The following is a 24,509-nucleotide window of genomic DNA, read 5'->3' as shown; positions in this document are numbered from 1 at the left end:
TAAACACCCAATTATAAAACAAAAACTGATTTTAATTACTATACGATGAATTATTTTAAATACCTAACTAATTATATACGATCTCTTAATTTTATTAACCTTTTGACTTCGGGGCCTCCTATAATACCTAACGTAACTGACAACCCACTGAATCATGAATTAAACAATAATGTAACGGATTCGGTGCGACTTCCACTTTCTTGAAATGAAGACACAGTTCTTGATAAAACACAGGAAATTTATTTACACTATGTACAGGAAAGATCTTCAACAACTGCTAAATTATTCATCAGCAATTAAGCAATTATCACACAACACCGTAAACTCAACGTTTACACACGTATTTACTTCCAAATACGAAAACAACACAGCGAAATGCCTCGCAATAAACAGAGCAAAAATGCACTCAGTTCGAAATCTGAATCGAAACTCTACTGTTTATCCATCGCCAACGGCTTAAATACACCGAAAGAAATCTCTCAAATATTCCACACGCTTCTGGAAAGTAGTAGACCGTTATCAATGAAAAGAAAGAAAATAGGGGTCGTATACTTTAGCCGAATGAAAAAGGGGTTGTATATTCATTACGGGAAACTATTTACAGGTTACGTTCCTACAATAATTACTATTTACAGAATTTGTAACATTGCCCCCTTCCTAAGGACTGCACGTCCCGGGCAGTACAATCCCCAGAAAGGGTGCCAAACTTCTATCACAAGTTTACAAATATACACATTAATTAATAACTAACAGATACAGAAAACACAATAATAACAAGAAATATTACTAAACATTAAAAGCAAAAATTATCTACAACTTTTATGTTATCAACCATGGTTGTTTACGTAATACTCATGAACTATGGCCATAGTATGGGGCTAACCGATCATAATGTACAACCCTAGGTTTTGCATTAGGTGATTTTTGGATCCTCACTACGACGTCATTTAGTCGGTTAACGACTTTGTAGGGTCCATCCCAATGCGACTGCAATTTGGGTGAAAGACCTTTCCGTCGGATGGGATTCCATAACCAAACCTTGTCGCCTTCGTTGAATTCATGTCCAGTAGACCTTGTGTCGTATCGGGTCTTCATCTTCTCCGCCGCGATGTTGATTCGCTCTCGTGCGAAGTTATGAACGTCTTCCAACCGGGCCTGGAGATCCTGGATGTACTTCTCAGGCGATGAAGGCGCATCCGGAGGACGACCGAAGACGAGATCACATGGTAGCCGAAGCTCTCGTCCGAAGAGCATCTGAGATGGGGCAAATCCGGTAGTCTCGTGGACAGCACTGCGGTATGCCAGCAGGAACAAAGGTAGCTTCTTGTCCCAATCCTGTTGATTTCTGGATACCATAAGAGAGAGATTATTCAGGATTGTGCGGTTAAATCTCTCCACCATGCCGTCCGATTGTGGGTGTAGTGGTGTTGTCCTAGTTTTCTCAATTCCGAGAATTTGACATAGGCCCTTAAACACAGCAGAGATGAAATTCCTCGGAATGAATCTGCAAAGGTGTTCCGTATCTCGAGATCCAATGTTGAACTAGAGTCTCTGCTACGGTGGTAGCCTCTTGATCTGGAATGGGATATGCTTCCGGCCATTTGGTGAAGTAGTCGATGGAAACAAGAATGTATTTGTTCCCATCAGCAGTTCTTGGTAGAGGACTCAGGATGTCGATCCCAATTCGTTCGAAAGGAGCTCCAACGTTGTACAGATGTAGCTTCCCTCTGCTTCTCTTCTTCGGTCCTTTACGAGCAGCACAGGCGTCACAAGAATGGCACCACTTCTCCACATCATCCTTCGCCTTGCTCCAGAAGAAGCGCTCCCGAACTTTATTAAGGGTTTTCAAGACACCAAAATGTCCTCCAGTCGCACTACTATGTATTTCTTTCAGAACATCTGAAATCCTTGATCGGGGAAGTAGTAACTGCCACCTAGACGTTTTGCCGTCATCAGATTCCCATTTTCGGTACAGTACGCCGTTCCGTAAATGGAGTGAATTCCATAAAGCCCAGTATCTTTTTGTTGCAGGACTAAAGATGGAAACGTCCTGCCAGCTAGGTCGCCGACTGTCACTTTCCATGAACTCCAAAATTGGTTTTATGTCGGGGTCTTCAAGTTGATCTTTTCGAACTTGGTCGTCACTCCATGGATCAGGTTCTGATGATGTTGGAGTCACTGTCACCTGATAGGCGGTAGGGCTAGTCGTTCCAAACTGTTTCTCGATTCGGAAACAATAATCGCATTTCTCAGGACAGGGTCTCCTTGATAAAGCGTCTGCATTACCGTGAGACAACCCCTTTCGGTGTTTGATCTCCATGTCATATTCCTGGAGCCGCTGTATCCACCTGGCTATCTGGCCTTCTGGATTCCTGAAGTTCAAAAGCCAAGTTAACGAGGCATGATCTGTCCGTAGCAGAAATTTTCGGCCGTAGAGGTAATGATGGAAGTGTTCTACAGCTTTCACTATGGCCAGTAACTCCTTTCTGGTGACGCAGTAATTTCGCTCCGACTTTGATAAGCATTTGCTCCAGTAAGCGATGACATGTTCATTTCCGTCAATTTCTTGGGATAAAACAGCTCCGATGCCCTCGTTGCTTGCATCAGTGTCCAGGATGAAGGATTTTTCAGGCTGAGGATAGGCGAGGATAGGCGTTGATGTTAAAGCCTCCTTCAGTCGTAGAAATGCATCTTCGCATTCTTTGGACCATTCAAACTTTTGCTTGCTCTCCGTCAGCTTATGCAAAGGTCGTGCAATGTTGGAAAAACCCTTTACAAACTTCCTGTAGTACGTGCAGAGCCCCAGGAAACTTCGCAGCTGATGGATGTTTTCGGGACGACTCCAACTCCTGACCGCAGATACCTTTTCTGGATCAGTTTGTACACCTTCAGAAGAGATGATGTGACCAAGGTAGTTCACTTCCCGGCGGAACAAATTACATTTGGACGGGCTTAACTTCAAATTGGCTTCCTTAAGCTTTTGCAGCACCTTCCTAAGATTTGCCAGATGTTCTTCGAAGCTGCGTCCCACGATAATGATATCGTCTAAATAGACCAGACAGGATTCGTAGGAAAGTCCTCTTAACACTGTCTCCATAAGACGCTCGAACGTAGCTGGTGCATTGCAGAGGCCGAAGGGCATCACTTTAAACTGCCATAAGCCTTGTCCAGTTGTAAACGCTGTCTTCTCTCGGTCATCAGGGTGTATTTCAACCTGCCAGTAACCGCTCTTCAAGTCCAGGGTCGAAAACCACTTGTGTCCGGAAAGAGTGTCCAAGGTGTCGTCTATCCGTGGAAGAGGGTAGCTGTCTTTCTTGGTGATTTCATTCAGCCGTCGGTAATCGACACAAAATCTGGTGGAGCCATCTTTCTTTCGGACCAAGACGATGGGAGAGGCCCAAGGACTGGATGACGGTTCGATTACATCATTCTCCTTCATCTCTTTCAGGAGGGTCTCAACCTCTTCCTTCTTGGCGAACGGTAGTCGTCTTGGATGCTGTTTAATAGGGGGGTGTTCTCCAGTGTAGATCCTATGCTGCGTTAAATTCGTACGGCCAACATCCTCCGATGTAGATGAAAACAGATGCTTGAAGTCATCCACCAATTGTTCCGCAGTTCTTTGGTCTTTCGTTAATGGTGCACTCCCAATTAACTTCGATGTCAAGGACTCAGAAGACACAGTCTCGGGGGAATTGATTCTTCTAATGATGCAGTTTACTGGAGTACAAGTTGCTAACACTTCACCTTTCCGGATATTCCTTGGCCTTTCACTCACGTTGGCGACTCTCACAGGAATTACATCCTTAGAAAGGTCCACAAGCGTAGATGCTACCAGCACTCCTTTTAGGTTATTGCTTAGGTTAGGGTATTCAATGAGTCCAAATCGAAAACTATTGCTTTCTTCAAGGGAGCCAGGTATTAATGATTCTGACCTTGAGGGAATCGATAAATCTGTTTGGGCTATTATTTGATGAGCGGATTTTACATCACTTTCTGCAGGGAAAACGGCTATGTCTTCTCTCATCGAGTGCAGCTCATTAGTCTTGAAGTCGAGAGTGAAGTCATATTTCTTCAAAAAGTCCAATCCGAGAATGAAGGGGTCCGTGATATTAGCGACGAATGCCGTATGATGGTAGGTGGCATTCCCAAACACTATTTCCAAGTCCACTTTACCGTCAATCTCGATTTTGTCACCTGTCACAGTCTGGAGACTTACGCGTGGCGATGTCCACAGCAGTTTCAATCCGAATTCACGAACCACATCTGTCCTAATGATTGTCACATTGGCTCCAGTGTCGACAATCAGTCTGCAGGGGTTCCCATTTACATGTGCGTAAATGAAAAGTCCATCACTGCCACTACTAGAAGAGGAAATCTGCAGAGCTCTGGTGGTGGTGATTTCCTTCCCTCGCGTAGCTTGACGAGCCGGACAACTCCTTCGCAGGTGTCCTTCACTACCGCATTTCCAGCACTTCTGCTCTTGTTTCTTTTGGGCTGTTATGCTGCTCAGATGTCTTGCCAAGTCACCGAGTTGTCTCTCGAGTTCAGCGAGGTGGGACGACCTGGAATCAGACTCATCAGCTTCCTGAGTCCGGATTAGATGGCGATCCACACGGGTTGCTTCTTGGGCGGCCTCGTATCTCATCGCATACACAACAGCAGAATTCAGGTCTTTGACATCCGCCATCCGTAGAGCTTTCTGTATTTCCGGATCTCGAACCCCGTCGATGTAGTAATTGAGTGCCAGGTTGTCTCGAACATCCGCAGGGCAGTCGCAAAAAGCAAGATGAGACAGTCTCTCGATGTCCGCCGCAAGCTCTTGCAGGGTTTCCCCGGTTTTCTGGAAACGGGACTTCAACTGGAGTCGGCTGAAATCTTTCTGGCACTTCCCACCGAAGCGAAGCTCCAACGCAGATGTGAGGGCGGCGAAATCCAGGCGCTGGCCGTCCGGAAGGGTCTGAAGAATGTCCGCTGCGTCACCTCTCAGGGATGCTGCAAGATGGCAGGCCTTGGTAGCAGAGTCCCATCCGTTCGCTTCCGCCACTATCATGAACTGAGTTTTGTAAACCTGCCACGAAGTTTTCCCATCAAATGTGGCAAGTTTAATGGACGGTCGAGGGAGCGCCAAACTGTACAGAGCTGCTTTCCGCGGTCGCCAATCTCCTTTCCAGGTCTTTAAAGATGTCTTCTTTAAGTTGATGAAAATTTTCTATCTTCTTCTTCCAGTTTATTTTCTACAGCATTGCATCGGCCTTCAACGGAACTTAATTTTTCTTCAAATTTCTCTTCGATTTTATTTTCCACTGCGATGAATCGGCCTTCAACTGCCTCAAACTTTCCTTCAATAGCATCAACTCGATGCTCTATCTCATTAAATTTATTTTCCATCACAGTCTTTACCGAAGTAAGATCGTTTTTAATTTCCTCTTGGTTAGAAACTAGGTCATTTTTCAGCACCGTTAAATCACTTTTCAATTGGTTTTGATTAGCCGCCCATATCATTTTTTAATTGTTCTTGATTAGCTGCCATATCATTTTTTAATTGTTCTTGATTAGCTGCCAAACTTGCAGTCAAGTCACTTTTTAATTGTTCTTGATTAGCCGCCATATCACTCTTCACAGAGGTGATTGCGTCAAGAAGTTGTTTTAATTGTTCATCCATTGCCGCGAGTAATCACCATAAAAATAAAGTCCTAATTCAAAAAAAGTCTTTATGAAAAAATGTCCAACGTCACACTTACTCCAAGAAAGGTCCAGAAGAAGCCCCACGTTGGGCGCCAAATTGTAACGGATTCGGGTGCGACTTCCACTTTCTTGAAATGAAGACACAGTTCTTGATAAAACACAGGAAATTTATTTACACTATGTACAGGAAAGATCTTCAAACAACTGCTAAATTGTTCATCAGCAATTAAGCAATTATCACACAACACCGTAAACTCAACGTTTACACACGTATTTACTTCCAAATACGAAAACAACACAGCGAAATGCCTCGCAATAAACAGAGCAAAAATGCACTCAGTTCGAAATCTGAATCGAAACTCCACTGTTTATCCATCGCCCAACGGCTTAAATACACCGAAAGAAATCTCTCAAATATTCCACAGGGCTTCTGGAAAGTAGTAGACCGTTATCAATGAAAAGAAAGAAAATAGGGGTCGTATACTTTAGCCGAATGAAAAAAGGGGTTGTATATTCATTACGGGAAACTATTTACAGGTTACGTTCCTACAATAATTACTATTTACAGAATTTGTAACAATAACTTATCTAAACACGAAATTAGTCTTTAAAACTAAATCTACTCACTTAAACGTTAGGTAGTAGTTTATAGGAGGGCCCGGACAAAAGATTATTAAAAATTAAGAGATCGTATATAATTAGTTAGGTATTTAAAAATAATTCATCGTATAGTAATTAAAATCAGTATTTATTTTATAATTGGGTGTGTAGTTTAGTTGATTTTTGTACTGGAATTTGTAAAATAAATTTCATTTCTAGGTTTGCGTAGGAAAGAGTATGTAAGTGTAATCGGTTATTTTTTGCTTTTTTAGTTCCTAGGTTTTTTTTTAAGGGCGGTTTTTTTTTTATTTTAAAAGTAATTTATTTTTTGCTTTTTAGTGGTGCAAACATAAAATAAGTTAAATATGTGGTACATCACGTTGAGGTCTTTCTTAGGCGCATCTCGAGTAAGAAAGCGTGGAGCACATGACTCTGAAAACAACTAAGATGAGCACGATAGAGAAAGAAATAGACCACAGCGTCTCGAAAACTTCCGACGACTGTGAAGAAAGGCTTTTTATAGAATGTGCAACTATGCATTAAAAATATCTTTTCCTCATCATTGTTCGACTTTATCAAAGTTTTGTTTTCCGAAAGCAAATGCACAAGTCATTAAAAAAACAACAAAAATCGCTTTAAGTTTAAAATTGTAACATTGTAAATTATATTTCACAACAATACGTATCACACAACCCTGATAAAGCTGTCATACATTTAGGAAAAAAAGAACTTTGCGAAAGGACGAGTATGCGTAGCTCTCTCAGCAGAGCTTGAAGGAATAACTCGATCTGATTTAGAACCCTTTAAACTTTTAACTAAACCTCCGATGAACGAGCTATTAGCAGAAATGCAACGATTGATACATCTCATTTCTGATTAAAAGTAGACTGGATTCACACGCACACACAGTATTTTAGTAAGAACCATTTAAATGTTTAAGGTTTCCCAAACTACAAGTAAACTGTAAATTGCAAGTCGTAAAATTGTAAATTATAAATTGTAACATTGCAAAATTGTAAATTGTAATTTATGTGTCACAACAATACGTGTCATGCAACCTCGTGGTAAAAGTAGCATGGTTCTTCAAATGCCCTCATTGTAAATGAAGATAAAAAACTCTACTAGAAAGAATTTTATGTTCGCTTCAGAAAATCCTTGATTCAGCGGCGTAGCTAAGGAGGGGCGGAGGAGGTGGTCCGCCCCGGGCGGTACTTTTTGGAGGCGGCAATTTCACTTTGATTTGAAAAAATTTAACGCGTTTTCCCAATAAGTAAATCATACTTTTGATCTTTTTCTGGAGTCAAAAAAAAAAAAGTCTTTGAATTCTGAGGTTGTGGTACGACTATGATAATAAAATTACTGAAAATACATAACATGTGTTGCTCTTGTGAACATCCCAGCATTACATTGCTTGTTTTTTCTCTTCCTTCGTCTTGAAGCTATAGACTGAGGGTGATGTCACTTTTTTCGGGAAGAGCAACCGAACCTTCGTATGATTTAACGTCACCAAACAGCCCATAAGGGCAGTTTTAGGCCTTGAGTCTCAAAACATTTCCAAGGGATAACGCTCACCCCATCCCTGTACATCTCACCGTTTTAACCTAATATTGAGTTTTTTAAATTTCAATACCAACAAATTTCTGAGGGCGTTTTAAGCCCTGACCCTTCCTCTAACGTGATTGAAGTTGAAGATAGTCTAATACGTGTATTAAGGACATCAACTTTGAACTTTAAAATCCCCATTGCATCCAATGTCTCCAAAAATAGCTTAAAGTCGGGTTTTGGAAACTTAAATTTCAGAAAAATTCTAAGGTAGGGACCTCAAATGTGCACGAAATCACCTAATGTCGTCACAGCTGGCTCCAAAGTTGGTTTTTAGATATTTCTGAGGGAAGACCGCAAATCCTTATTTTCTCAGTAATGAAGAGCTTAAAATGAGCAAGAGTTTCAAAAAAGATTTCGGGTGATGGGAAACATCCCTCCGAACACTCTCTCATGACGTTGTACGTCGAACAACGGCTAAAGTCGCGTTTTTAGGACGTCCTTTTCAAAAAGTTTCACAGGGAGACGGGAAAACCATCTGACTTCCCAACATTTTTGGAAATAATTGGAAACTTTTAAGCCGACCAAAGGTAGCCTACACTTGCGTTTTTGAAACTTCGGCATAGGAAAATTTCTTCAGAGCTCTCGAACGTTTCCTATACTCTTTAACGTCATCCAAAACAGACTGAAATTGGTTTCAAGTTTGAAAATATTTCGGGAGGAAAATCCAGTCTTTGTTGGAGCTAGGGGATGGAGGCCCTTGCACCATTAGATACAGCCTCTACATTTACGTGTTTTTCAGTTTAGTTGAAAAACTTTTCGGACAGCGCCGCTGAACCTTCCCCAATTTCTTTAAATATCCAAAGATAGCCTGAAACTTGCTTTTTTAAGACTAATTTCGGCAAATTTCCTTGAGAAGTCTCAACCCCCTAACGTCACCAAAGAAAGCATAAAACTAATTTTAATTTTGAAAAAAAAAAAAAAAAGAATCTGGAGGGAGCTCAAAGCCTCTCTTCTATAAGCGCCACCAAAAATTGCTTAAAATTCCGAATTTTTATTTAACTTTTGAAATTTTTCGGTGGGGCTCTGAGTTTCCTTTTTTTTTTCTTCTGCAAGTAAAATAAGAAGGAAAAAAGTAATTTTATTTTCTTCTTTATTAAAACCTATTAAAACACTTTTGACTCTTTAATGTATTAACTATTTCCCATAAAAAGGGCGGCAAATTGAGGAACCGCCCCGGTGCCACTGCCTTGCTTCAAAATTCGTAATAATAATGTTTTTTAGTACTTTTTTTCACTGTGGGTAAAGAAAACACATGCCTTTGTTTTATGGCATTTTTTTTTAAAACAATGGGTTCTATATTTAATCGTTTGTGAGGGAAGATACATGAAATGTATAGTTTTTTACCCATAACTTTTCTCTAAAGAATAAATAGGGTAAATCAAAGATTTGGAACCGAAGAGTAACGTTAGACAACCCCCTATCCAATATACAAAAAAATCATAAATACCGGTTCACTAAGTGAGACGATATAATATTTGAAGAGTTCCCCAAATTTCATCAAACCCGAACTTGATTACCATTATACCATTTGACCGACGGAGAAGTATACCGTTTCAAGAAAAAAAAAAAAAGAATTTTCCTAATCGGTACAGGCAGGGGTGCGCATAGAAATTTTGGGGCCCGTCACAAATGACTTTTCCAGGCCCCTCTCCATATTGTTTATCCCTATAGTTCACCCCTAGTTTTAAAAATATTGGGCCCTTTCATTTTCAGGCCCGGCCAACAGGTGTTCTTTTTCTCCCCCCCTCCGTGCACACAACTACCCACACACTCATGCCTGTACACAAACACATATGCCAACACACACATACACATCCCCCCACACAAACACTCATACACACAACTACGCACACACTCACACCTGCACACAGACACAAACATACATGCCTACACACATACAACTACCCCCCCACGCAAACACACATACCCCTCCACACAAACACACATACCCCCCCCCCCCCACACACACACACATAAACACACACGCCTACATACACACACACTCGTGATTGCGAAAAACATAATTTGAATTCAAGAGGTCAAAATTCAAATTTTTTTTTTTTAATCTTAAGCTCGAAAGAAGAATTTGATGACATTAGCAGAAGAATTAGGGTTTTCATCTCCGCCTAGTTTAAAAATAATTCATTTAACTGACCTTACTTTACTGCAGCATTTAGCTGGAATAGACAGTATGCAAAATATTGTTTGAATATATTATTGTAGAACGAAATGAAAAATGTTTAACGCTGAGAATTTTCATCGCCAAAATAGTAGGACTCGACCGATGCATCGGCCTGGCCGATGCATCGGCGCCGATGGTTCAACAATTTGGTCATCGGCATCGGCATCGGCTGCCGATGCTAACTTGTAGGAAACATCGGCCCATCGGCCTTTAAAAACATCGAAATGCCGATGGAATTGGCCGATGTTTTTGAAAAAAAAAAAGGACCTTTGTTGTTTTACTTTTTAATACAAAGTGAAGGGAGTTATTGTTTTCAAACAAAATTGTTTACTTAAATTTCAGTATGAATTTCTATTTTAGTCACCCCTGAAAGAGTTTTTAATACTGCATTCAGGTACCAAACAAGTTAATTATTGCATTGTTTCTTGCGGCTGGATGTACTTATATATCTCTTATAAGACATAACTCAAAAATGGTAAGCTGTAGAAAGGCTAGATTTTCGTATGTGGGATGTGCGCACGTTCCAGTTGTGCACTTTCCTTTTTGTTTTCGATCGGGTGTTCTAAAAAGCCTATTAACTGATTTTTTGTGGCTATTACTTATTTCAATGCAAAACTAATATAGCGTCTCAGACTGACGATCATTTGGTGATATATTGCAGAATTGGAGACTATGGAAACAAATATGAGATCGCGAAACCGGTTTTGTTTCCTTTTGTTACATTCCCGTTGAACCGACGGTAATTTTTCATTTTTCGATATTTGTAATATGAACCACAGTAATGCAGTATTTTCTGTATTGGTTCGGCGGAGCTACAAGTTTGGGGCCCGTCGAAATACATTTTGGGGCCCTATTTCTCTACCACAGAAGTTGTAAAACATTTATCATAAGCATTTAAAAGGGTTTTTCTGCTCAATGTTTATGATTATTTTGAACTCTATTTTTTACGACTATTTTTTGTATTTCCGAGAACACTTGCGTGCCACTCCTCCCACTCCCTCAATTTCTGAAATTAAACTCTAGTTGTAGTTCTAAAATGTTTAAAACTAACACCATTCATAAAATTAGAGATTTTTTTTTCAAGCTTTATCTATTGTTTAGGAAGAATTTCAAGCATTAATGTAAGAAATTGATTAAAGACATTTTGAATGGTGACATAATTCGAAAAACAAAGGGACTTATGAATTTTTTCTTCAGAAGTGCTGAAGTATATTCAAAAACTCTTTCGAGGCGTTGGTGGTAGCGGTTCTGTACTAAAAAAAATTAAGCCGAAGTTGGGACCGAAGTTTAACGTTGTGAGTTACTCCAAAATCAGAGGGTGACCACCCTAACCCACCCTCGTCGTTTCAAGCATTTCTTAAATATTTAGCGATTATTTATTTTGGTCAAGAAATGTCATTTTGTGTATTTCTTATACTTGTTTCACCTATATTTTGTAATGCGTCATCTTTTTTGCATCATTAGTAGCGATGGATTATTTTTTCTGTTGTAAGTAACTATTTTTATGTATTTATATAAAATCAATGAATAAATTATTTTCGTTTTCATCATAGGTTTAATAATATGTTATAAAAAAGTTTCAAGGATTTTCTACAATGCAATTTTTTAAATTTCAGAAAATTATTGTTAAATTGAAGACTTTAATTTGAACTTGTTTGTAGTGCTTCATAAAAGATTAAACAATCAAATAGTTCAATATTACGTGTACACTGTACATATATCAGATCAAGTAATATATATATATATTCAGTTATTAACTTGGTGTAAATATTGAGTTTGTTTATTGTAGCTACGTTTTAAGAACCTCGCTCTTTTCATGGCTATTTCTTTTTTCCGCAAAATTTATGTCAGTTATACATTTTATGAAAAATACGAATTTTTCTATTAATAAATTTTAAATAAGTATAAAAATATTCCTATTATGATTTAATATTGTAATTTATCTGTTACCTTTTTTGCTTAATTTGATGACTAAAAAATGTCTACGTGCAATCTTTCCACTTTAATTGCGTAATTTATTAACGATTCCATAGTCTTATTCTTAATTTTTTGAATGATTAAGCAACATAATTTAATGTTTTTTAACTATGATTAGTTTACCTAAATCCATACATTTTTACAATATTACTGAAATTTTAGTTATTTGTTCAATCAAAAAAAAAAAAAAAAAAAATCAATTGGTTATTAAACAGTCTCTTTGTTTTTCTTCCTTTTTTTTTTTGGCTGTTGTTCTTTATCTTCCATTATACAACAGTCAAAAAAGGAGAAGCATAACTATACCCTATACAGATTGTACGTAGTACGATCCAAAAAGTTCGGTGAACAAGCTGTATAAAACCTTACCCGGAATAGTTCACATCACCGAAGCACATCCACCTTCAAAAGGTTATCTTGAGGGACTATGTACTTCTGCCAGTGTTCATATAACTTTTGGAAACACTCCTGGAAACCATTTTTCGCTACCTTCTGTGATGCAGCTTTATCTTCTCCTGACGGAAGAAAGCGGCGTCCATGCAAATGTTTTTTTGCTGGGAACAGGTAAAAGTCACACGGAGCTAAGTCCGACAAAACGTTGTTATTTGTTTGTCATATCAGAGTATTGACCAATCGAGCCGTGCACCCTCAACATGAAAGTCGCCTTCTTCCCCACGATGAAGTTAAAGCAGCAGCGCAAGAGGCCTTACAGGAGGTTGCGCTAAATGTCTTCCAGGAGTCCTTCTAAAAGCTATACGAACGTTGGCAGAAGTGCATAGTCGTTCAAGGTAACTATTTTGTTGATAGATGTACTTCGGTAATGTGAACTATTCACGGTAAATTTTTATGCAACTTGTCCTCGAACATTTAGATCATACTACGTACGTATAAGTTTTCAACTTACTATTTCATAACTTTTTGAGTGACGTAAGTTTACGCGCATGAAGACATCACAAGAGAATTTGCGATAATTAACTAAGGAGGCGTTCAAAATGGATATTTTGGTCATCTATATGTTCTTAGGTACATATGCATGTACCTATGCGCCGAAAAAACTTGTGAAGTTTAAATTGGATGATCGTTAAATAAAAATTTAGATCGAAATCTGGGAGGTCATTCCAAGCTTTTTTGCTTTCGACTTCGACATTTCTCGTCACGTGATCGGCTCTGACGTAAATATCTCGCAATCTGCTATTCCAAAGTCCCATCTCCCAGGTGTCGGCGAGCGGGCGAGTTTAAGAGAAGAGACGCGAAGGGGGGAGAGGATTTTTCGCCGGTTACGGGTAGCATGAGAGGCGCGCTGAGGCACGTGACTCCTTCGAACTAATGTTCTTTCAGCGCACGTAGTTTTTGTTTCGCTTCATCCGTGTACGATAAGGCGAGAACTTTGAAGAATCACTAAAAGGCCTGCAAATGGCTGCTTCAAAGTACACATTTTGTGTGACGAAGAATCACATTTAAATCATCTTAGATTTTCTTTAAGAAAATCCAAGCGTCCATAAGAATAAATTCTCATAGGAATTCACGAAAGAGGATAAAAAGAAAAAATGGGCCGAACTCGCCCATCTGTTAAACCCCGAGGGCTCCGGTGCTCAAAGCATTCTCAAATGGCAAAAGGTAAGTCATGTTTTATGCATATTTCAACATTACAGTGTCTAAAACAATTATAGGGGGGGGGGAGGAGCCAATACATAAATAAGTTGAAAATTAAACGTAAAATATGTTGATTTACAATATAACACCATCGATATTAGTAACTTTAATCAATAGTAATAATAATAACCTTAAAAAATAATCATGATATTTAAAAAAAATCTTTACTATCATAAATGCAGACGAAGAAATATAAATTGTCCGTAATCGTGGATTGTATATATGTTGTTATTATTGTTGTGTTTAATGAAGTGCAGAGTGCGAAAGGTTTAGATGCACCCGAAAGTCTTCATGAAAAAATCTGCCATTCAAACTGAATATATAAGACTAAAATGCAGGGGTGTGCGCACCAAGGAGGAGGAGGGTTAAGTCATTTCGCTGACTGCACCATTGAAATTTTTAGGGGTGTTTTTTCATTTTGGGGGCTCTTGCTTTTGGAGAGGGGAGTCTTCGCGATATTTGGGGGGCCCTTGCTCTTAGGGTGGGGGGGGGGGCACCCCATGTGAAATGTAAAAGGCTTGTTGGGCTAATTGAGCTTTTGGGGATGAGAGCACACCATAACAGAGTATATAATCTTCCATATTATGATTGGTTATGTAAAAACCATGGGCTGCTGGGGATACCCCCCTTCCCCCTGTCAGTTGTAATTATAACAACAATCTCAGTTTCGAAGACATATTTCAGAGTTTTTTCTCTCTTATCTTTAAAAGTTATAATTTAATAAGTATATGCTAAATAAAAAATTTTATTTCATTATTCCTGTTTTCAAGATCCCATTTTTTCTAAGTATTGTTTTTCAATTGTTCTTCAAAAAAGCACTTTTCTAAATTTCTTTTTTTAAAACAAACAACTTGTACATATGACAACATAATTCCATCTTTATTTTCAAGATTAAAAAGTTAAACCAGCAATCTTGGTTACAAGATGTATTCTCTTTTCTTTCAAATGCATCATATTATACAGCAGCCAATTTACAAATGCTTACAGTATAATCAAATACAGTATTTGTACAATATTGCTAATTTTGATGTCAGCGAAATAGAAAATCAAATTTTGGAATCAATTCCCCAGAATTACCAGCCTCGGTACTGTTTTGTAATTCGTTAATCAATATCAAATTTCAATGAAGAAAAATAAATTTTCTTACAAATTGAATTCAATTGAAATCTTATGAAAAGAACTCTACACCCTCTTTTGAAATAACAGTGGGTATTTTAAAGAATTTAGGGGGAAAAGGGGGAGGGTATTTTACAACAAAAGAACGCAAAAAAAACCTTCGTCAGTGGCGTGCCTAGCATGGGTCACATCCGGGGGGGGGGCAGTAATTTGTGGTGTCACCCTTCCCCCCCTAAATACGCAAAAACAGGGGATTGTAATATTCTGTGTAAACATGAAATTCATACAATTTTCAGAAACAATTACTAGTACTTTTGTGTTATAACTAAATTTAAGTGGGATAATGTATAGAAAACAAATAAAAATTATAAACGATTTTTATATAATTTGCCCTAGACGTATTTGTGCTGGCCGTCGAGCTGTCAAAAAAAAAAAAAAAAAAAAAAAAAAAGAAGGCGTAGGAAATTTATAGCCCCTTAATTTTTTCAAATGCATTATTTCTTGAAAATAGGAGGCCCCCGATCCCTCCCCCCCCATCTTATTTCCTAAGTGATGGTTAAAAGAAAATGAAATCAATGGAAATAATCAACCTTAGCCGAGAATGCATTTTTATTTATAAACTCACATCTTTTACATTGTGAAAAAGGAGCTCTTAATATCTCCGGAACACGTGTCTGCAATTTAATTCGGATGTTTGTGCATTACAATGTTGTTATTAGTTGGTTTAAGCCTTTTAAGCTTTGAAAACTTGTTGTAAAGCGAGAAATGTTGCATATATACCTATTTTATGTTTGCAGTTATAACCCCCCCCCCCCCCCCCCCCCCTCTGCATCCTGCACCATTTTTAGGGTTGACCACATCCTAATTCGATTTCCTCGTGCAAATACCTTTCAAAAAAACTAACTCCCGTTTTTGCGTCACGAAAATGGAACGGGAAACCACTTTCCCCCGGTACAGTTATGCCTCCCCCCCTTGCCACCTGCACCATTTTCGGCGTTGGCAAAATCCTAATTCCTAATTCGTTATCCTCCTGCAAATAAATACCTGTCAGAAAACTTACTCCCGCAATTGTATCACAAATTGAATGGAAAAACCACTAGCTCCCCCCCCCCCCCCTCCGCTCCCTGAACTATTTCCGGGATTGGCAACATCCAAATTCGCTTTCCCCGAGCCAATACCTTAGGGAAGTATTCGATTTTCTAATTTTATTTTTATTTGATAGAGTAACATACATGAACATCATCTGCGAAAAAATTTTTACGATACGACTAATACTTTTTTTTAAAATAATTTTTTAAAGTTCACGCGCGAGTGACGTCATTTGCTTGTAAGTCCTTTGACTGACGTCACTGCCGCGCTGCGAGGCGGCGGGGTTGGCTAGGACAAAGAAGTGCTTGGCGATCGTTGGGGGAAGTCGCGGGAAAACAAGAGCCTTCTAACAGCAGCGCGCATAAAAGGCTAGTGAAAATCCTTTGCTGTCTGTAGGGTTTAATGCATTCTGCGATTGTTTTTAATTTGATTTTCTTTGTCATGGCTAGTAGAATCAATTACAAGTATTGCTTCGTTCCTGGATGCGTATCTACATCTAAAAAAACTCCTCACAAGCGATTTGCTATTGTTCCGTCCCAGCAGGATCTTCGAAAGAAGTGTTTTCAAGTGTGTTTATTAATTAATATTTGAAAATGAAAATTTGCACTTCATTTTAATTAAAAACTATGTCAAGTGAGAAACACAGTTTGAAATATATGTTCACAACTGTTCATAAATAAATGTTTAATAAGCATATGAGATATTTTTAAAAAAATGCAAGTAAACAAAGGAATTTAAACCCTGCACAATAAACTTAAATAGAAAGTAATAGATGCATTACTATTTCCATTTTAATAACAATGCAAAAACTATTAATACTTTCTTTTTAACATTCAAACTATCTTCAAATTTTAACTATTACAAATTGATAATTTAAAAATACATTTTCAGTTTATCACCAGAAGCGTTTCTATATATACAAGACCTTTCTCACCTGCAAAAAGGTACTTATTTTATGAAATGAACACCATTTTCAAATTTATTATTTTTATCAAAAGAGCAAAAAAATATATTTTTCCTTTTTTTGCTAAGTTGCACAAAAACTGAAGGATAATTAACATGTATTAGTGGATTTAAAACAATTTTCCACAAAAAAAAAAAGCAGATCAACTTTTATTGCCAACAAAGCGAAAAATTTTCATGCAAAAACTGCTCTAAAACTTAGTACTGGAATCACTTGCAGTAGGGTTGTTACAAAATGCGCGCCTCACTAAAAGCCGCCAAGTACGAACTGGAATAGCGCTCTTACATTGTAATTTATATATTCAGATAAAAAAACCATCGACACACAAATGGAAATGATCAATCTTGATAAGGGAAACTAATGCGAATAATATGAACTGCAAACATAGACGGATATGTACGTACAATTTTAAAGAATAACAATGGTGAAACTTTGTTGTCTCACTCCCCGTACTTCTAGGACATTAAATCTCTCGTCCTTTCGAAAAAAGTCAAACACCATGAATGACTTTACTTGAGGAAGGTTATTGGATTGACCTTTCGTGAATCCTAGCCCCATGATGGAAAAAATGCTGGTTAAATGCTTTAAAAAGGCTGAAAAAGACAGTGCTATTCACCTCCTGGTAGGCGCAACACGGCATGGAAATGGAGCTCTGATCGGAACAGGGAAATGACGTCAGCTGCTGACGTTTTAGGCCACACCTCTTTTTTGCGCATCGCTCTTTAAAAAATTCATAAAAAATCAATCGTTGGTTTTAAAAATCCGGCCATGGTGAATTTTTGTGTTTTGTAAGCCTGTCAACATTGTGCAATAGTTAAAATTGGAATATTTGATAGGTTGATACTTCCCTATTGTATCACAAAAATCGCATAATCTCACCTGCTTTGGGGCAGTCGAGTTTCGCTCGCAAACAAACGCGCGAAAAGTCGCTTTTTCCCCTTCTTTTGGAGATTGGAATTGGAACTTGCGAGATCCATTCTGCGAGACTGCGATTTTCCCTAAAACGCCATCTAGTGAGACGATCAGAACTAATCTCGCAAGGTGAATTTCGAGCTTGGAATAAGCACCCTGATTTTTTTTTTGGGGGGGGGGATTACAATTCCTTATTCGAAAAAAGGAAGTAAAGTGAAATGAATCAATGATCCTTTAAATCCCTGACAATCTTATCAATTTATTTATGTTAGATTCTTTTTTTTTTGCCATCGGCCAACAGCATCGGCCATCGGCCATCGGCAATCGGCCATTTGGAGGAAAACAATCGGCAATCGGCCATCGGCCATCTTTGAACAATCGGCCAACAATCGGCATCGGCCCATCGGCCAAAAAATGCCATCGGTCGAGCCCTACAAAATAGTGCGATTATAGTTTAGGATTATAGTTTTAGTATTGTGCGAGCAAAGAACCCTTGGCGAGATTTCGCATGTCAGTTGTAAACCATTTTTATTTTTAATCATATGTGGATTAAAATGGTTGAGAGATTAAAGAATTCGATAAGTTTAAAGAAATAATGGAAGATCAATTAAAAAGAAAACTACCACCATGTATCCGCGAGAGTTTTATGGATGATGCATGACAGAATTAAATCATAAACGAAGGTTTTGTTACATGAAATATTTATAGTGTTCTTATGGCCACAATGAAAATGTAGTTCCATCAAGAATTGATAAATATCGAATTCAACATCGGGGAAATGGCTGCTTGCAACTACGAACAACGAAATTTGCATTGATTTCTAACGTTTTAGTTATGATTCTTGAATTCTCATTTCTTTCTACGTGGGCTAGAATATCCACAAGACTTTAAAAATTAATTTGAAAAGAATAAAACACAAAAAAAAAAAAAAAATCATGCATACAAACAAAAATTACTAGTCTGATAAGCATTTCTACGCTACTGCGTGCGTTTGTTTCACCTTTTTCATCTGCCATTAGACGGTGGCCGCAGTGCCCCCTATTGTTGTTGGAGTCGCGGATAACTTTCAATTTTCGTTCTTTGCTTTGCTCTTGCGATAATGATGTTGTTTCCTTCAGTCAAAAGTGCTACGTTTAGTCACTAAAATTGATAGAATAAGCAAAAAAAAAAAAAAAAAAAAAAAAAACAAGGAGCGAGAAAAAAACATTCACTTTAACAACGCATCATTTTTAATTATTTTTTTAAAATGTCGGACTTTGAAAATAAGGCGTGGTCTTTATGACGTCACAAATGATGTACTTTGCATATTGTAACGGATTCGGTGCGACTTCCACTTTCTTGAAATGAAAACACAGGAAATTTATTTACACTATGTACAGGAAAGATCGTCAACAACTGCTAAATTATTCATCAGCAATTAAGCAATTATCACACAACACCGTAAACTCAACGTTTACACACGTATTTACTTCCAAATACGAAAACAACACAGCGAAATGCCTCGCTATAAACAGAGCTAATACACACTCTCAGTTCGGAATCTGAATCGAAACTCCCTCCCCTCTCCAGCGTAACCGTTTATATACACACCGAAAAGAGAGATCTCAAATATTCCAGAAAAAGCTACAACGTTCTACAACTACACTTTCATTGATAAAATCAGTGAATGAAATAAGAAAAAAAAAAGAATAGGGGGTTGTATACTTTAGCCATATGTTAAGGGGTTGTATATTCAGTACGGGAAATTATTTACAGGTTACGTTACTACAATAATTACTATTTACAGGATTTGTAACATTGCCCCCTTCCTAAGGACTGCACGTCCCGGGCAGTACAATCCCCAGAAAGGGTGCCAAACTTCTATCACATGTTCACAAATACACACATTAAATAATAACCAATAATGCATAGGAAACACAATAATAACAAGAAATATTACTAAACATTAAAAGCAAAAATGAATTATCTACAACTTTTATGTTATCAACCATGGTTGTTTACGTAATACTCATGAACTATGGCCATAGTATGGGGCTAACCGATCATAATGTACAACCCTAGGTTTTGCATTAGGTGATTTTTGGATCCTCACTACGACGTCATTTAGTCGTTTAAAGACTTTGTAGGGTCCATCCCAATGCGACTGCAATTTGGGTGACAGACCTTTCCGTCGGATGGGATTCCATAACCAAACCTTGTCGCCTTCGTTGAAATCATGTCCAGTAGACCTTGTGTCGTATCGGGTCTTCATCTTCTCTGCCGCGATGTTGATTCGCTCTCGTGCGAAGTTATGAACGTCTTCCAACCGGGCCTGGAGATCCTGGATGTACTCCTCAGGCGATGAAGGCGCATCCGGAGGACGACCGAAGACGAGATCACAAGGTAGTCGAAGCTCTCGTCCAAAGAGCATCTGAGATGGGGCATATCCGGTAGTCTCGTGGACAGCACTGCGGTAGGCCAGCAGGAACAAAGGTAGCTTCTTGTCCCAATCCTGTTGATTTCTGGATACCATAAGTGAGAGATTATTCAGGATTGTGCGGTTAAATCTCTCCACCATGCCGTCCGATTGTGGGTGTAGTGGTGTTGTCCTAGTTTTCTCAATTCCGAGAATTTGACATAGGCCCTTAAACACAGCAGAGATGAAATTCCTCCCTTGATCGGAATGAATCTGCAAAGGTGTTCCATATCTCGAGATCCAGTGTTGGACTAGAGTCTCTGCTACGGTGGTAGCCTCCTGATCTGGAATGGGATATGCTTCCGGCCATTTGGTGAAGTAGTCGATGGAAACAAGAATGTATTTGTTCCCATCAGCAGTTCTTGGTAGAGGACCCAGGATGTCAATCCCAATTCGTTCGAAAGGAGCTCCAACGTTGTACAGATGTAGCTTCCCTCTGCTTCTCTTCTTCGGTCCTTTACGAGCAGCACAGGCGTCACAAGAAAGGCACCACTTCTCCACGTCATCCTTCGCCTTGCTCCAGAAGAAACGCTCCCGAACTTTATTGAGGGTTTTCAAGACACCAAAGTGTCCTCCAGTCGCACTACTATGTATTTCTTTCAGAACATCTGAAATCCTTGATCGGGGAAGTAGTAACTGCCACCTAGACGTTTTGCCGTCATCGGATTCCCATTTTCGGTGTAGCACGCCGTTCCGTAAATGGAGCGAGTTCCATAAAGCCCAGTATCTTTTTGTTGCAGGACTAAAGATGGAAACGTCCTGCCAGCAAGGGCGTCGACTGTCACTTTCCATGAACTCCAAAATTGCTTTTATGTCGGGGTCTTCAAGTTGATCTTTTCGAACTTGGTCGTCACTCCATGGATCAGGTTCTGATGATATTGGAGTCACTGTCACCTGATAGGCGATAGGGCTAGTCGTTCCATACTGTTTCTCGATTCGGGAACAATAGTGGCAGTTCTCAGGACAGGGTCTCCTTGATAAAGCGTCAGCATTACCGTGAGATAACCCTTTTCGATGCTTGATCTTCATGTCATATTCCTGGAGCCGCTGTATCCATCTGGCTATCTGGCCTTCCGGATTTTTGAAGTTCAAAAGCCAAGTTAATGAGGCATGATCTGTCCGAAGCAGAAATTTTCGGCCGTAGAGGTAATGATGGAAGTGTTCTATAGCTTTCACTATGGCCAGTAACTCCTTTCTTTTGACGCAGTAATTTCGCTCCGACTTTGATAAGCATTTGCTCCAGTAAGCGATGACATGTTCATTGCCATCAATTTCTTGGGATAAAACAGCTCCGATGCCCTCGTGGCTCGCATCAGTGTCTAGGATGAAGGATTTTTCAGGCTGAGGATAGGCGAGGATAGGCGTTGATGTTAAAGCCTCCTTCAGTCGTAGAAATGCATCTTCGCATTCTTTGGACCATTCAAACTTTTGCTTGCTCTCCGTCAGCTTATGCAAAGGTCGTGCAATGTTGGAAAAACCCTTCACAAATTTCCTGTAGTACGTGCAGAGTCCCAGGAAACTTCGCAGCTGATGGATGTTTTCGGGACGTCTCCAACTCTTGACCGCGGATACCTTTTCCGGATCGGTTTGTACACCCTCAGAAGAGATGATGTGACCAAGGTAGTTCACTTCCCGGCGGAACAAATTACATTTGGACGGGCTTAACTTCAGATTGGCTTCCTTAAGCTTTTGCAGCACCTTCATAAGATTCGCCAGATGTTCTTCGAAACTGCGTCCCACGATGATGATATCGTCTAAATAGACCAGACAGGATTCGTAGGAAAGTCCTCTTAACACTGTCTCCATAAGACGCTCGAACGTAGCTGGTGCATTGCAGAGGCCGAAGGGCATCACTTTAAACTGCCACAAGCCTTGTCCAGTTGTAAACGCTGTCTTCTCTCGGTCGTCAGGGTGTATTTCAACCTGCCAGTAGCCGCTCTTCAAGTCCAAGGTCGAAAACCACTTGTGTCCGGAAAGAGTGTCCAAGGTGTCGTCTATCCGTGGAAGAGGGTAGCTGTCTTTCTTGGTGATTTCATTCAGCCGTCGGTAATCGACACAAAATCTGGTGGAGCCATCTTTTTTTCGGACCAAGACGATGGGAGAGGCCCAAGGACTGGATGAGGGTTCGATTACATCATTCTCCGTCATCTCTTTCAGGAGGGTCTCAACCTCTTCCTTCTTGGCGAACGGTAGTCGTCTTGGATGCTGTTTAATAGGGGGGTGTTCTCCAGTGTAGATCCTATGCTGCGTTAAATTCGTACGGCCAACATCCTCCGATGTAGATGAAAACAGATGCTTGAAGTCATCCACCAATTGTTCCGCAGCAGTTCTTTGATCTTTCGATAAGGGTGCACTCCCAATTAACTTCGATGTCAAGGACTCAGAAGACACAGTCTCGTGGGAATTGATTCTTCTAATGATGCAGTTTACTGGAGTACAAGTTGCCAGCACTTCACCTTTCCGGATATTCCTTGGCCTTTCACTCACGTTGACGACTCGCACAGGAATTACATCTTTAGAAAGGTCCACCAGCGTAGATGCTACCAGCACTCCTTTTGGGCTATTGCTTAAGTTGGGGTATTCAATGAGTCCAAATCGAAAACTATTGCTTTCTTCAATGGAGCCAGGTATTAATGATTCTGACCTTGAGGGAATCGATAAATCTGTTTGGGCTATTATTTGATGAGCGGATTTTACATCACTTGCTGCGGGGAAAACGGCTATGTCTTCTCTCATCGAATGCAGCTCATTTGTCTTGAAGTCGAGGTTGAAGTCATACTTCTTTAAAAAGTCCAATCCGAGAATGAAGGGGTCTGTGATAGCAGCAACGAATGCCGTATGATGGTAAGTGGCATTTCCAAACACAATTTCTAAGTTTACTTTACCTTCAATCTCGATCTTGTCACCTGTCACAGTTTGGAGGGTAACGCAGGGCGGCGTCCATAGAATGTTGAGTCCAAATTGACGAGCCACATCTGTTCTAATGATTGTAACATTGGCTCCAATGTCAATAATCAGTTCGCAGGGAAACCCGTTTACGTATGCGTAAACAAACAGTCCATTACTGCCGCCACTCGTCGATGAAATCTGGAAAACTTTAAGATGGGGCTCATTCCAATTTGGCGACCTCCGCCCCGCGAGATTGCCATGGCTTAGTTTTCCTGGACCTGGGAGGGAGAGGTGCTCTTCCCTCTGGTTTCTTGGCGAGCTTCACAGTTTCTTCGTAAGTGACCCTCGCCGCCACATTTCCAGCACTTAAGTGATTGTCCATTTTGGTACTTGGGAGCCGAAGTCCTTTTGAGGATTCCTGCAATTTCTTTTATTTGCTTTTCCAGTTCAGCAAAGCGTGACGAAACCGGATCAGGCTCATCAGTTTTTACGCCGCGGATTGAATGGCGATCCTTGCGGGTTGCTTGCTGGGCGGCCTCCAACTTCATCGCATACACAACAGCAGAACTCGGGTCTTTGACATCCGCCATCCGTAGAGCTTTCTGGATTTCCGGATCTCGAACCCCGTCGATGTAGTAGTTGAGTGCCAGGTTGTCTCGAACATCCGCAGGACAGTCGCAAAAAGCAAGATGAGACAGTCTCTCGACTGTCTCGTCCGCCGCTAGCTCTTGCAGGGTTTCCCCGGTTTTCTGGAAACGGGACTTCAACTGGAGTCGGCTGAAATCTTTCTGGCACTTCTCACCGAAGCGAAGCTCCAACGCAGATGTGAGGGCGGCGAAATCCAGGCGCTGGCTGTCCGGAAGGGTCTGAAGAATGTCCGCTGCGTCACCTCTCAGGGATGCTGCAAGATGGCAGGCCTTGGTAGCAGAGTCCCATCCGTTCGCTTCCGCCACTATCATGAATTGGGTCTTGTATACCTGCCACAACTTTTCCCATCAAATGTGGCCAGTTTAATGGACGGTCGAGCAACAGATGTGGGAGCGCCAAACTGTACAGAACTGCTTTCGGCGGTCGCCAATCTCCGTTCCATGTCTTTAATTATTTCTTCCTTAAATGAAGTAAATTTCTTGTCTTCTTCTTCCAACTTATTTTCCACATTGGCGATACGCTCTTCCACAGTATCAAATTTTTCTTCCAGAGCATCAACTTTATCTCCCATGGCGGTTAGTTGATTCTCCATCATGGTTTTCATCGACGTTAGGTCACTTTTTATTTCATCTTGACTTGTAGTAATTTTAGCAGTTAAATCACTATTTAACTGTTCTTGGTTAGTCGCCAATTCATTTTTTAATTGTTCTTGATTGGCCGCCAAACTTTCGGTCAAG

The 24,509-nt window shown here is 39.9% G+C and overlaps 1 protein-coding gene across 1 annotated transcript in view; it reads right to left on the bottom strand.

The window, feature by feature from the left end:
* Window positions 1–24,509, bottom strand: part of LOC129226394 (gamma-glutamyl hydrolase-like) — a 65,763-nt gene that overhangs the window by 31,453 nt on the left and 9,801 nt on the right. The gene's annotated exons all lie outside the window — the stretch shown is intronic.

Source organism: Uloborus diversus, chromosome 7 (genome assembly GCF_026930045.1).
Source record: "Uloborus diversus isolate 005 chromosome 7, Udiv.v.3.1, whole genome shotgun sequence".
In the NCBI taxonomy this organism is placed as follows: domain Eukaryota; kingdom Metazoa; phylum Arthropoda; class Arachnida; order Araneae; family Uloboridae; genus Uloborus; species Uloborus diversus.
Note: the sequence above shows the minus strand (reverse complement) of the source record. Positions and strands in the feature narration are given on the sequence as shown.